Genomic DNA, 12,462 nt, shown 5'->3' with positions numbered 1-12,462 from the left:
GCCTCTCTCTCTCTCTCTCTCTCTCTCTCTCTGTGTGACTATCATAAATAAATAAAAATTAAAAAAAAAAACTGCTGTGAACATTCATGTACGAATCTTTTTTTTTAAGATTTTATTTATTTATTCATGAGACAGAGAGAGAGAGAGAGAGAGAGGCAGAGAGAGAGAAACAAGCTCCATGCAGTGAGCCCGACGTGGGGCGTCTCCAGGATCACACCCTGGGCTGAAGGCAGGCGCTAAACCGCTGAGCCACCTGGACTGCCCCATATATGAATCTTTGTATGGATATATGCTTTCATTTCTCTTGAGTACATGCCTAGGAGTGAAATTTCTATATCATAAGGTAAGTGTAGCTTTGCTCAGTGGCAATATTGTAGCCAATGAGGTTTATCTGAGGCGCAATTATTGCTAATTGAAAACATAAGTGTACTTTTAACATTTTAAGAAACTGCTGGATTATTTTCCAAAATGATTGTACAATTTTATATTCCCAACCAGCAGTGTATAAGAGTTCCAGCTCCACCAATACTTGCTATGGTCAGCTTCATTAATTTTAACCATTTTAATAGGTGTGTGGAGATTTCTTTTTTTTTTTTTTACATTTTTTTTCTAATTTTTATTTATTTAAGTAATCAATCTCTACATTCAACATGGGGCTCGAAGTCACAACCCTCAGATCAAGAGGTGCAAGCTCCTCCAACTGACTCAGCCAGGCACCCCATAGTAGGGTAATTTCTAATTGCAGTTTTATTGTATTTCCCTAATAATTAATTATGGTTAGCATCTGCTGGACTCCTTGCTGGGCCGGGAGCCAGCTTCTCCCTCTCCCTCTGCCTCCCACTCCCTCTGCTTGTGTTCTCTCTCTGTCAGATAGATAAATAAAATCTTTTAAAATAAATAAAGATTTTCTTTAATAAAATAAATATTAAAAATACTTTAAAATATATTTATTTTATATTTATTATTTTTTAAAGGTTATTTATTTAATTATTCATGAGAGAGGCAGAGACATAGGTAGAGGGAGAAGCAGGCTCCCTGCAGGGAGCCTGATGCAGGACTCTATCCCAGGACTCTGGGATTAGGACCTGGGCTGAAAGCAGATGCTCAACCACTCAACCACTGAGCCACCCAGGCGTCCCTATTTTATATTTATTTATATTTTTAAAATAAAAATATAAGGGACGCCTGGGTGGCTCAACGGTTGAGTGCCTTCAGCCTCAGCGTGGTCCCGGAGTTCCAGGATGGAGTCCCACATCGGGCTCCCTGTATGGAGCTTGCTTCTCCATCTGCTTGTGTCTCTGCCTCTCTCTCTGTGTCTCTCATGAATAAATAAATAAAATCTTTAAAAAAATTTTAAAAATAAACATGTCATATTTGGAATTTTTTCACCACTATTGTTCCATTTTTTAAAAAGATTTATTTATTTATTTGAGAGAGAGAGAGAGACAGAGACAGAGAAAGTGTGTATGGGGAGGGATAGAGGAAAAGGGAGAGGGAGAGAATCCCAAGCCGACTCCCTCCTGAGTGTAGAGTTGCATGTGGGGTGCCATGACCCTGAGATCACAACCGGAGCCAAAACCAACAGTCTGAGGCTCAACCAACTGAGCCGCCCAGTGTCCCAGCCATTATTGCTTCAAATAAATTTTCTGTCTCTCCCTCCCTCCTCCCCTTCAGAGATTCCAATTATGTGTGTATTAGTCTGCTTAACATTATCTCAGCTCACTGATGCTCTGTTCATTATTTCTAAATTTTTTTCTTCTGTTTCATTTTAGATTTTTTTCTATTGCTGTATCTTCAAGTTTAGTAATCTTTTCTTCCATACTATAATGTCTAATATGCTGTTAATCCCATCCAGTGTATTTTATTTTTAAGTAATCTCTACACCTAGTGTGGGGTTTGAACTTACAACCCCAAGATCAAGAGTTGCATGCTCCACCAACTCAGCCAGCCAGGCACCCCTCATTCAGTGTATTTTAAAATCTTACCCTTCTCAGGAATGATCTTAAGGAAATCAGGAGCCACAGGTAGAGAACACCTGGAATTCAGAATTCTGGTAGGAAGTGGGACTGGTGCAGATGGATGTGGTCAAAGAATGGGATTAGTTTCTGATTAGGACTTGTTTTCTCTCCTTCTTTAAAAGAAGAATGTTGGTCATTAGCCTTTAGTTCTGGCATGGGATTGGGAATGGCCTACAACTGTCAGCATGATTTCTGGGCTCCATATTTTCTACATGGAAAATATGTCAAGGGATCCTTGGGTGGCGCAGCGGTTTGGTGCCTGCCTTTGGCCCAGGGCGTGACCCAGGATCGAATCCCATGTCAGGCTCCCGGTGCATGCAGCCTGCTTCTCCCTCTGCCTGTGTCTCTGCCTCTCTCTCTCTCTCTCACTGTGTGCCTATCATAAATAAAAAAAAAAAGAAAAAAAAAAGTTTAAAATATGTCAATATGCAGGAGCAGTGACTTATACCTGAGAACATCCCAGTAGGAGGAAAATAGAAATCATGTTTATTCCTCAGGAACACTTAAGTGCCCTGGAGCAAACTGACATTCTTCTGTAACAATGTTATCAGTAATGCTTTAAACTCCAGCACACTGTTTATGTATCTGAAACAAAGTCTGTTTCTTGTTTTATATTTTCTTTTTGGAGGTGGTCTCAAAAGAAACAAATAAAAAATAGGTGGCCCAGAAACAAACAAACAAAATCTCACTCATCTTTAGATATTTATTTTTTATATCTTCTGTGTGTCTGTGTAGCTTTTTGGACATGTACAATACAGTCATAATAGCTCTCTTAGTATCTTCTCTGCTTATTCTAACATCTATGTCAGTTCTGGGTCAGTTTCAATTTCTTTTTCTTCTCTTATTTCTTGTTTTGCATGACTGGCAAAATTTTCTATTGGATGTTGGATATCATGAATGTTACTTGTAGGCAGCTGAATATTTTTGTAATTCTATGAGTATTCTTGAACTTTGTTCTAGGATGCATTTACTTGGAAACAGTTTGATCCTTTGAGAGTCTTGCTTTTAAGATTAGGTGGGACCAAAACAGTGCTTAGTGTAGGCCCAGGATTTTTCCACTGTTGAGGCAATACCCATCTGCGTATTCTTCCCAATGCCTTATGAATCATGAAGCTTGCCAGCCTTTCTGGTGGAAACAGGCACTAACTATTCTTGGCCCTTATGAGCACTGAACACTGTTTCCTCTAAACCTTTTGTCTGGTTCTTTCCTTGTCCTTGGACAGCTTCTTCACATGCATGTGCTAATAAGTACTCAGCTGAATATTTGAGTAGATCTTTAGAATTCTCTTTCTCTCTCTCCTCCTTGGTACTCTTGGTCTTCCCAGACTCTCAGCTCTGTTTCCCCAACTGAGAGAGGCTGCTGGGCTCCATCTGGGTGCCCTCTCCTTATACTATACAGCCTGAAACCTCCTTCCTTTTTAAAAAAAAATTTTTTTTAATTTTTATTTATTTTTTTTAAAGATTTTATTTGTTTATTCATGAGAGACACAGAGAAAGAGAGAGAGAGGCAGAGACACAGGCAGAGGGAGAAGCAGGGTCCACGCAGGGAACCCGACGTGGAACTCCAGCCCAGGTCCCCAGAATTAGGCCCTGGGCTGAAGGCAGCGCTAAACTGCTGAGCCACCCGGGCTGCCCTCCTTTTTTTTATTTCTTATTTTTATTTTTTAATTTTTATTTATTTATGATAGTCACAGAGAGAGAGAGAGGCAGAGACACAGGCAGAGGGAGAAGCAGGCTCCATGCACCGGGAGCCCGACGTGGGATTCGATCCCAGGTCTCCAGGATTGCGCCCTGGGCCAAAGGCAGGCGCCAAACCGCTGCGCCACCCAGGGATCCCTGCCCTCCTTTTTTTTTTTTAAAGATTTTGTTTATTTATTTATAGAGACACAGAGAGAGAATGAGAGGCAGAGACACAGGCAGAGGGAGAAGCAGGCTCTATGCTGAGAGCCTGACGTGGGACTCTATCCAGGGTCTCCAGGATCACGCCCCAGGCTGCAAGCGGCGCCAAACCGCTGCGCCACCGGGGCTGCCCTCCTTTTTTTTTTTTTTTTTTTTTAAACAAAATGTTATTTTATTTTATTTTTTAAGATTTTATTTATTTATTCATGAGAGACACAGAGAGAGAGAGGCAGAGACATAGGCAGAGGGAGAAGCAGGCTCCATGCAGGGAGCACGATGTGGGACTCAATCCCAGGTCTTCAGGATCACGCCCTCGGCTGAAGGCGGTGCTAATCCGCTGAGCCACCCGGGCTGCCTACATTCAGATTTAAGATCAGTGGTGTATATTGTGATTTTATTACTTTTTATTAAAAACAGTTTATTTTGAACTGGTCTTTGGCATGGGAAACACGGCACTAGAGGACATTTTCAATTTATAGCTAAACCCCTAATTAAAGAAATCAAGTCTCTTTAAAGTTCCCTGATTAAAAAACAAGATTGGTCTCAAGCCCCAGGCAAGAAGGCATGTGAGAATTCAGTGTGACTGTGGGGAGGACAGGGCAGAGCAGGGAGCTGGGCAGCCACTGACAGGCTTGGGGCATTTACAATTTATTATTTCCACTTAACAAAGCATTCATATCTCACTGTCTTGCTTCATTTTCTTCCTCCAACAACCCTGAGGCAAAATTCCTGACCTCTGTTTGGCGGATGAGGAAATGGGGCTGAAGAGGTTGAGCGACTTGACAAAAGACAAATCAGTAGCAGAGTTAAAATTTAAACTTGCTTCTTAGAGATGGATTAAGGAGCAAAGCAATCCTTAGCCATGTGGCTGTCAATGGTCAGGGAATATCCCTGGGAAGTGCTAAATAGAAGTGAATTCTGCTGATAGGGCCTCCTAGCAGATGAGCGAGAAATTACTAGATAAACTGCAGAGGTGGGGATGCCAGAGACTGAGATTGTCGGATGAATACTTGGAGGAGCAGTGGCTAGCTCCCACCCTGCCTCCTAAAGGAGACTGAGGTTCCCTTAGGACTTCTGTCCCCAGAGAGGGTATGCAAGTAGAGAGTCAGAACCGAGATGCCAGGAAGATAAAGAAGAACCTGAGTGTTGCTACTCATCCTCCCTTCTGGACCTTCCTCACACAGTATTCACCTTTGCTCTCAAAGAATAGACTGTAAAATAACAATATTGGCTCCACGAGTGTTTGCCAGGAGCCAGACCCTTCCCAAGCATCATTCTTTTTTTATTTTTTATTTCCCAAGCATCATTCTATTGGATTCTCACTGTGATTTTCTGAAGCAGATGCTACTGTCATCTCCATTTCAAACATAAGGAAATGGAAGCAGAGGATGACTTTACTCATTTTCTATTGCTGCATAACAAAGCTTAAGATCTGAAAACCACGATATTCATTTATTATCTCACACATTTTCTGCAAGTAGGGAATTGAAGATTAACTGGGTGATTCTAGCCTGGGGCACCCCAAGACATTCCTGCCAAGCTGTCAACCAGCACTGCAGTCATCTTAAAGCTTCACTGTGGCTGTAAGATCCAGTTCCAATGGCTCATGAGCAGGGCTGGTGTTGTGTCCAAGATTGTGAATCCGAGAAACCACCAAGGACCCGACACCGATGCAAACACACGAGGGTTTATTTACAAGCTCGAGCTTGGGTCCAAGTGTACCCGACACAGCAGAGCAGGGACTTGGACCCCAAAGTGGGTTACAGCTGGGTTTTTTATAGGCTGGTCTAAGGGATTTTCAGAAGGGGTGGAGGAATTTCTCAAGTTCTATTTACATTCTAATAATATGGGGCTTAAGGGCATTGAGCTCTGTTCTCTTTCTAATATGGGACTTTCTACCACGGAGGTGGGCTCTGTTGTCTTTCTGATATGGGATTCCCTGCAGTTTTTCCTGTAAAGTTCAGCTCATATTCACAGGGGCCTAAGATGGCTGTACTTGTGCTAATGCTAAACTTGAGGTGGAATGGCCTTGATTTTTCTTAGCCTCCACAGCTGGCAAATCAGTTGGCAGTGGTATCAGTTACTTGTCATGTGGATCTCGCCATTGGGCTGCTTGCATGTGCTTACAACATGGCAGCTGACTTCTCCCAGAGCAACTGATCTAAGAGACCAAAAAGGAAGCTGAAATGTAGTTCCTGGCTTAGCCTCAGAAGTCACACTGTCATTTCTGTAACACCCTAGTGGTAAAATCACAGGTCAGCTCTAATCATTGTAGGAAGGGTCTTCATACATGGGTGTCCTTCAGGGAGGCCAGCTAACACAGTGACAAAGGAATTTACCCAAGGTCACGCACATGGGAAATATTAAAGGTAGGCTTTGAACCCAGGCAGTTACCATGTCACAGTGAAGACTGGCTTGAAAGAATGGGGGTAGGCAGGTACCCAGAGATCTCCTCTGTCCTGGAAATATTCACATTTCAAACTGTGGATCTCATTCCAGTGATTACGTGGGTCAAATACTTTATCCAATGTGTCAGACAGACACTTTGCCAAAACAGCATGACCTGGGCATGTGTATAATAGATTGCACAAATCATCCATTTGACAGTGGACTTGGTGAGTCAGAGGGAACCTGGATTCTGGCTCCAGCTCTGCCTCTGACTTACTGTGTGACCTGGAGTGAGTTTTAGCCCCTCTGAGATCTTTGATTTTCTTTCTGTACAATGGGACAGTTCAATCCTAAGGGCCCCGCAGGCCTCTGGCTAAGAGATTCCTGGATTTCATGCACAAAGTTGTTTACCAGGAATGTTGAGGCAGTTTCCTCTCCACTTTCCCGGGATCTCTCAGACCTTTGCCTGAGTGGTGTGGACCCCTTAGGTACAAGGGTCACTTTTTTGGAACCAGGCCAGGCTGGGCCAGGCTGCTCAGCCCTGCTTCCCCCGCAGCTGGCTGGCACCATTGTTCCCCCATAAAGCTGGGCCCAGTTCCAGCTGCTGCTGCCCTCAGGGCAGGGGAGAGGCTCAAAGAACTCAGTTGTGTGGCTTCCCCCCTCCCCCCAGGGCAGGCCTGGGTCACCCAACAGGCTGACTCAGCCCATGGATGGGAACAAAGAACATGAGACATGGTTTAAGGAAAGAATTTGACATTTACTATCCCCCCACCCACCCCACCCCGACCTCCCACCCCTGGAAAAAACTTCAAAGTAATCATCACAGGGAAAATCCTGCTATACTTATTTTACAGTCTAGTAGGATATTAAAAAAAAGGGGGGGGGTGAGGGTGAGGGCATTATAATCATTCAGGGCTTTAAGGACCTATATTTAAATGAGTCTACAATGCACATCTGTTTGCCTTTTAATTGGGATGCATGTTACAGCTGAGGAACATGTAAAAAGTACATAGTGTTACACAAAATGATAGTGCATATTACAATGGTGGATCTTAAATTGGATGAAATATGGTCCTGAGGCCCTGTCCTTGGAGCCTGGGTCCAGCCATTTCCATCCTCTCCTCCACTGTCCCACTCTCAGCCCCTCTCTCTTCCACTACCCCGGGGCCTGTCTTTACCCTGTGTCTCCAGGACAATCCTTCAAACTTTCTCAAGCTTTTCCTCTGCATTAAAACTCTGAAGGGGGGATCCCTGGGTGGCGCAGCGGTTTAGCGCCTGCCTTTGGCCCAGGGCGCGATCCTGGAGACCTGGGATCGAATCCCACGTCGGGCTCCCGGTGCATGGAGCCTGCTTCTCCCTCTGCCTGTGTGTCTGCCTCTCTCTCTCTCTCTGTGACTATCATAAATAAAAAAAAAAAAAAAAAAAAAAATTAAAACCCTGAAGGGGGCAGCCCCGGTGGCGCGGCGGTTTAGGGCCGCCTACAGCCTGGGGTGTGATCCTGGAGACCCGGGATCGAGTCCCACGCCAGGCTTCCTGTAGGGGGCGTGCTTCTCCCTCTGCCTGTGTCTGTGTCTCTATGAATAAATAAACAAAATCTTTAAAAAAAAAAAAAAAAAACCCTGAAGGAATTGTGAGGCGAGGGGTAGCTGTCTCCCACTTCTGATGAAGACAGTGTAGGTTTCAGCACAGTTGAAGAGCACAAAAGAATGAAAAGAAATTTAATTTCATGAGTAATAGCTAACAGTTATCCAACACTGTGCTGCAGGCACTATTCTAGGTGATTCATGGATGTTAATTCATTTAATCCCTACAAGCATTTATCAGGTGGCTGCTAGTGTATCCCCATTTTAAAGATGTGAGAAACGAGGCACAGAAGGTCACTATAACTTGCCCAACATCACGTAGCTAGTAAGTGGCAGAGCCCAGAGGTAAAACAGCAAAATTCCTCCTCTGCCCTGGAGGTAACACTGTCATACAGGTGTACACATCCTGCCAGATCTTGTTTTTTTATGGATTTGTGGCTTAAACATATAGGAAAATATTATTTTGCTTTTGATCATATTGTTCTGAGATATGTCTTTTCTATACAAGTACATAGAAATATCTTAGTTCTTTTTACTTTTTTAAATTATAAAAAAATATTTATTTATTTAAGTAGTCTCTTCACCCATCATGGGGCTTAAATTCACAACCCCGAGATCAAGAGTCAAATGCTCTTCAACTGAACCAGTGGGGGATACCTCCTTTTTTTGGGGGGGCATACCTCCTAACCCCATTTTTTTGCTTTTGTTTTTTATTTTTAAGTAGGCTCCAGCCAATGAGGCTTGAACTCATGACTCTGAGATCAAGACCTGAGCTGACATCAAGGGCCTAGTTGATTGAGCCACCCAGGTGTGCCTCCCTACCCCCTCAGTTCTTTTTAACTACTACCCAGTGTCTATACTGTGTATGCTATGGAAATAACCCCAAGTGCCTCCAAGAGACCAGGCCCCATCCTCCCTCTGGGCTTCACATTTTATTCACATGTATATCTCATTTCAACCTGACAGCCTTTGATCACAAGCATTTTTTCCATTTTAGAGGTGAAAAAGAGGGGAGCCTGGCCAACTCGGTGGAATATGTGACTCTTGATCTCAAAGTTGTGAGTTCAAGCCCCACAATGGGCATAAAGCTTACTTTTAATAAATAAATAGATAGATAAATAGGAAGAGAGTGAGGCCTAGAGAGGGTAAGTATATTATCCAAGTGAATGAAACATGATTTGAGCTAAGAGTGTACACTTTTACCCATTGCACTTCTAAGAGCCTTTCCAAATACATGCACCTCAGTACCCTGTTGGTGAATATTTGGATTGTTTCCTATTTTCCCCCATGACAAGCAATGCTGAAGTCAACATCCCTTAACATGCTTCTTTTTGTCCACATGGAAACATTTCTGAGGGTTGGTTGTGATGGTGAACTTGCTGAGTCAAAGGCCATTACATTTTTTTTTTTTAAGATTTCATTTATTTATTCATGAGAGACAGAGAGAGAAAGAGGCAGAGACACAGGCAGAGGGAGAAGCAGTCTCCATGCAGGGAGCCCGACGTGGGATCCGATCCCGGGACTCCAGGATCATGCCCTGGGCCGAAGGCAGGCGCCAAACCGCTGAGCCACCCAGGGATCCCAGGCCATTACATTTTTAATAATAATACTGCTAAACCTCCCTCAAGAAGGCTTTTCTAATTTACCTTCCCACCAGTTGGAGATTCCATTTGCTCTAAGATGTTCAGGATTTGGGGTCACCACATCTGGGCTTGAATCCCACCTTTGCAGCATGACTTTGGGCAAGTTATGCTGTTGTGTGTATGAGTTTCTTTCTCTCCTCCTCATCTTTCTCCCCCTGTCTCTTTTTGTCATGCAGGGTCCTGTAGTACAAATAGTCTACAATTGAACTGTTCTGGTGTTGATGGGCATCAGGTTGTTTTCAGAAGAAGGTTGCCATGAGGGGTGCCTGGGTGTCTCAGTGGTTGAGTGTCTGCCTTAGCTCAGGTCATGATCCTGGGGTCCTGGGATTGAGTCCCACATTGAGCTCCCTACAGGGAGCCTGCTTCTCCCTCTACCTATTTCTCTTCCTCTCTCTCTGTGTTTCTCATGAATAAATAAATAAAATCTTAAAAAAAAAGAAGGTTGCCATGAACACTCATGTACATACCTTTTGGTAGACATATTTATGTACTCCTCCTGGACATATAAACCTAGGATGTTGCTGAATCATAAGGGAGATAGAGATTTAGTTTTCATATATATTGCCAAATAGTTTTTTTTTTTTTTAATTTATTTATTCATGAGAGACACAGAGAGAGAGAGAGGCAGAGGGAGAAGCAGGCTCCATGCAGGGAGCCCAATGCGGGACTCGATCCCGGGTCTCCAGATCAGGCCCTGGGCTGGAGGCAGCACTAAACTGCTGAGCCACCCGGGTTGCCCGCCCAATAGTTTCCAAAGGGATTGTACCAATTTATTTTCCTACTGACAATGTATGAGAGTTCTAGTTGCTCCACATTCTCATCAACATTTGATATTGTCAGCCTTTTACATTTTAGCTATTCTGATGGCACTATGCTCTTGTAATCCTCATATCACCCCGGAGAAGTATATGTGTGTGTGAATACTGTTGGTTAGTGACCGACCTCATCAATATCCTCCTTCCTAGCTACTTCTGGCTTAGGAGGGCACTGTGATATAGTTCTGGCCGATGAGACAGAAGAGAACACCCACTGTGTAAAACTTCTGAGAACACTGGGAACACGTTGGCTTTCTGGAACATGGACATTATGTCATCCATGGAACAACATATTCCATGAGGCCACAACATGAGGAAAAGGCCAACAGAATCACAGAGACACTGGCCATGACGTCATTAAGCCAGTGAAACAAACCAAGTAGCTCCCTGTGTTGAGATTTCCTGTAAGACAAAGTCCCCTAACCTATTAGTCTGGTTTTCTATTATTGCAACCAAGCTCATTCTTTGGCAGTACTTTAACTATCTCCACTTTGCAAGTGAGGAAAGAGAGGCTCAGACAGTTCAACTGAAACAACAATGCAAGGAGTGCTAGGGAATGGAGAAGGTTCTGAGATGCATGGAGTTGACAGGAAATTAGAGGCCTCTGCTTGTGAGGACCCTAGGGGAAGTAGTACCCTTTCTGAAGGCTCAAGAGAGGAAACAAGGCCGTCATAAAGACCTCCCTGAAGATTAATATATCTCTCTGGACAAATTTTACCAAGTATCCTTCCTCTAAATAAAGTCAACCTCAAATCAAGCCACCTTGATTGATCAATCTGCCATCTCTAAGCTGGAGATCTTTCAGGCCCTTCTAGGTCTACTACCTATGATTCTCTACCTCTTCTCTATAACCCATCTGGTATGTATAATTACATTACATGAGTACACCACATTATTATCCTGTTGATGGACCTTCAGGTTGCTTCTAATATTTCATATTTACAAACAATGATGCCATGAATAGTGTTGTACATGTCTTCTGTGCACACATATGATATTCTCTCAGATATAGATTTGGGAATGGAATTGGTGGGTCAAAGGGCATGCACAGCTTCAACTTTGCAAGTCATTGCTAAGTGGCTCCCCAGAAAGCATATTATGCATATTTGCTTAGGCATATTTGCTTCTCCCCTACTAACAAAGCATGAGAAGTCTTGGTACTCCTCATCGTTGTCAACATTTGGTATTGGTAGACTTATTAATGTTGTGATTGAGTTACAACATACATAAAGTTAAGTAAATAAAATGCACCTGTCCTAAGTGTCCAGCTTCATGCATTTTTACTTTTGTTAAAATCATGTAAACTCTTCCTGGACTATTTCCAGACCACTAGATGGCTCCTTCAGGTCCCTTTTCAGTTAAGACTCCTCAATCCCTCTGCCAAAGTAACTATCCTAATTTCTAGAAACATAAATTAGTTTTGCTTGTTCTTGAACTTCATACAATTGGAATTATACAGCATGTACTCTTTTTTTGCTTAGCTTCTTTCACTCAACTTAGTATCTGAGATTCATCCATGTTTTTTTTTATTTTTATTTTTTTATTCATCCATGTTAAAAAAAAGAGAGAGAGAAATTTACTTTGAGGAACTGGCTCCTATGATTACAGAGAGGGAAGTCTCATAATCTGCCACCTCTAAGCTGGAGACCCAGGAAAGCTGGTGGTGGTAATTTAGTCCAAGGGCAGGAGAAGATCAATGTCCCAGCCCAAACAGTCAGGAAGGGAACAAATCCTACCATCCTCCACCTTTTGTTCTATTCAGGCCCTCAAAGGATTCGATGATGCCCACCTACATGGGGGAGGATGATCTACTTTACTAAATCCACTGATTCAAATGCTAATCTCATCTGGAAATGCACAGATACTCAGAAATAATGTTTAATTTGGACACGCTGTGGCCCAATCAAGCTGACACAAAATTAAGCATCACAAAGGGTGAGGGTGGGCAGCCCGGGTGGCTCAGCGGTTTAGCTCCATCTTCAGTCCAGGGCGTGATCCTGGAGTCCCAGAATCCAGTCCCAGGTTGGGCTCCCTGCATGGGGCCTGCTTCTCCCTCTGCCTGTGTCTCTGCCTCTCTCTCTCTCTCTCTCTGTGTCTCTCACGAATAAAAAAAAAA

The 12,462-nt window shown here is 43.3% G+C and overlaps 1 pseudogene; it reads left to right on the top strand.

Annotated features, from left to right (window-relative positions):
• Nucleotides 1-351: 351 nt before the first annotated feature.
• Nucleotides 352-470, top strand: LOC119865797 (annotated as a pseudogene).
• Nucleotides 471-12,462: the final 11,992 nt, after the last annotated feature.

This window comes from Canis lupus, chromosome 24 (genome assembly GCF_011100685.1).
Source record: "Canis lupus familiaris isolate Mischka breed German Shepherd chromosome 24, alternate assembly UU_Cfam_GSD_1.0, whole genome shotgun sequence".
NCBI classification, from domain to species: domain Eukaryota; kingdom Metazoa; phylum Chordata; class Mammalia; order Carnivora; family Canidae; genus Canis; species Canis lupus.
Note: the sequence above shows the minus strand (reverse complement) of the source record. Positions and strands in the feature narration are given on the sequence as shown.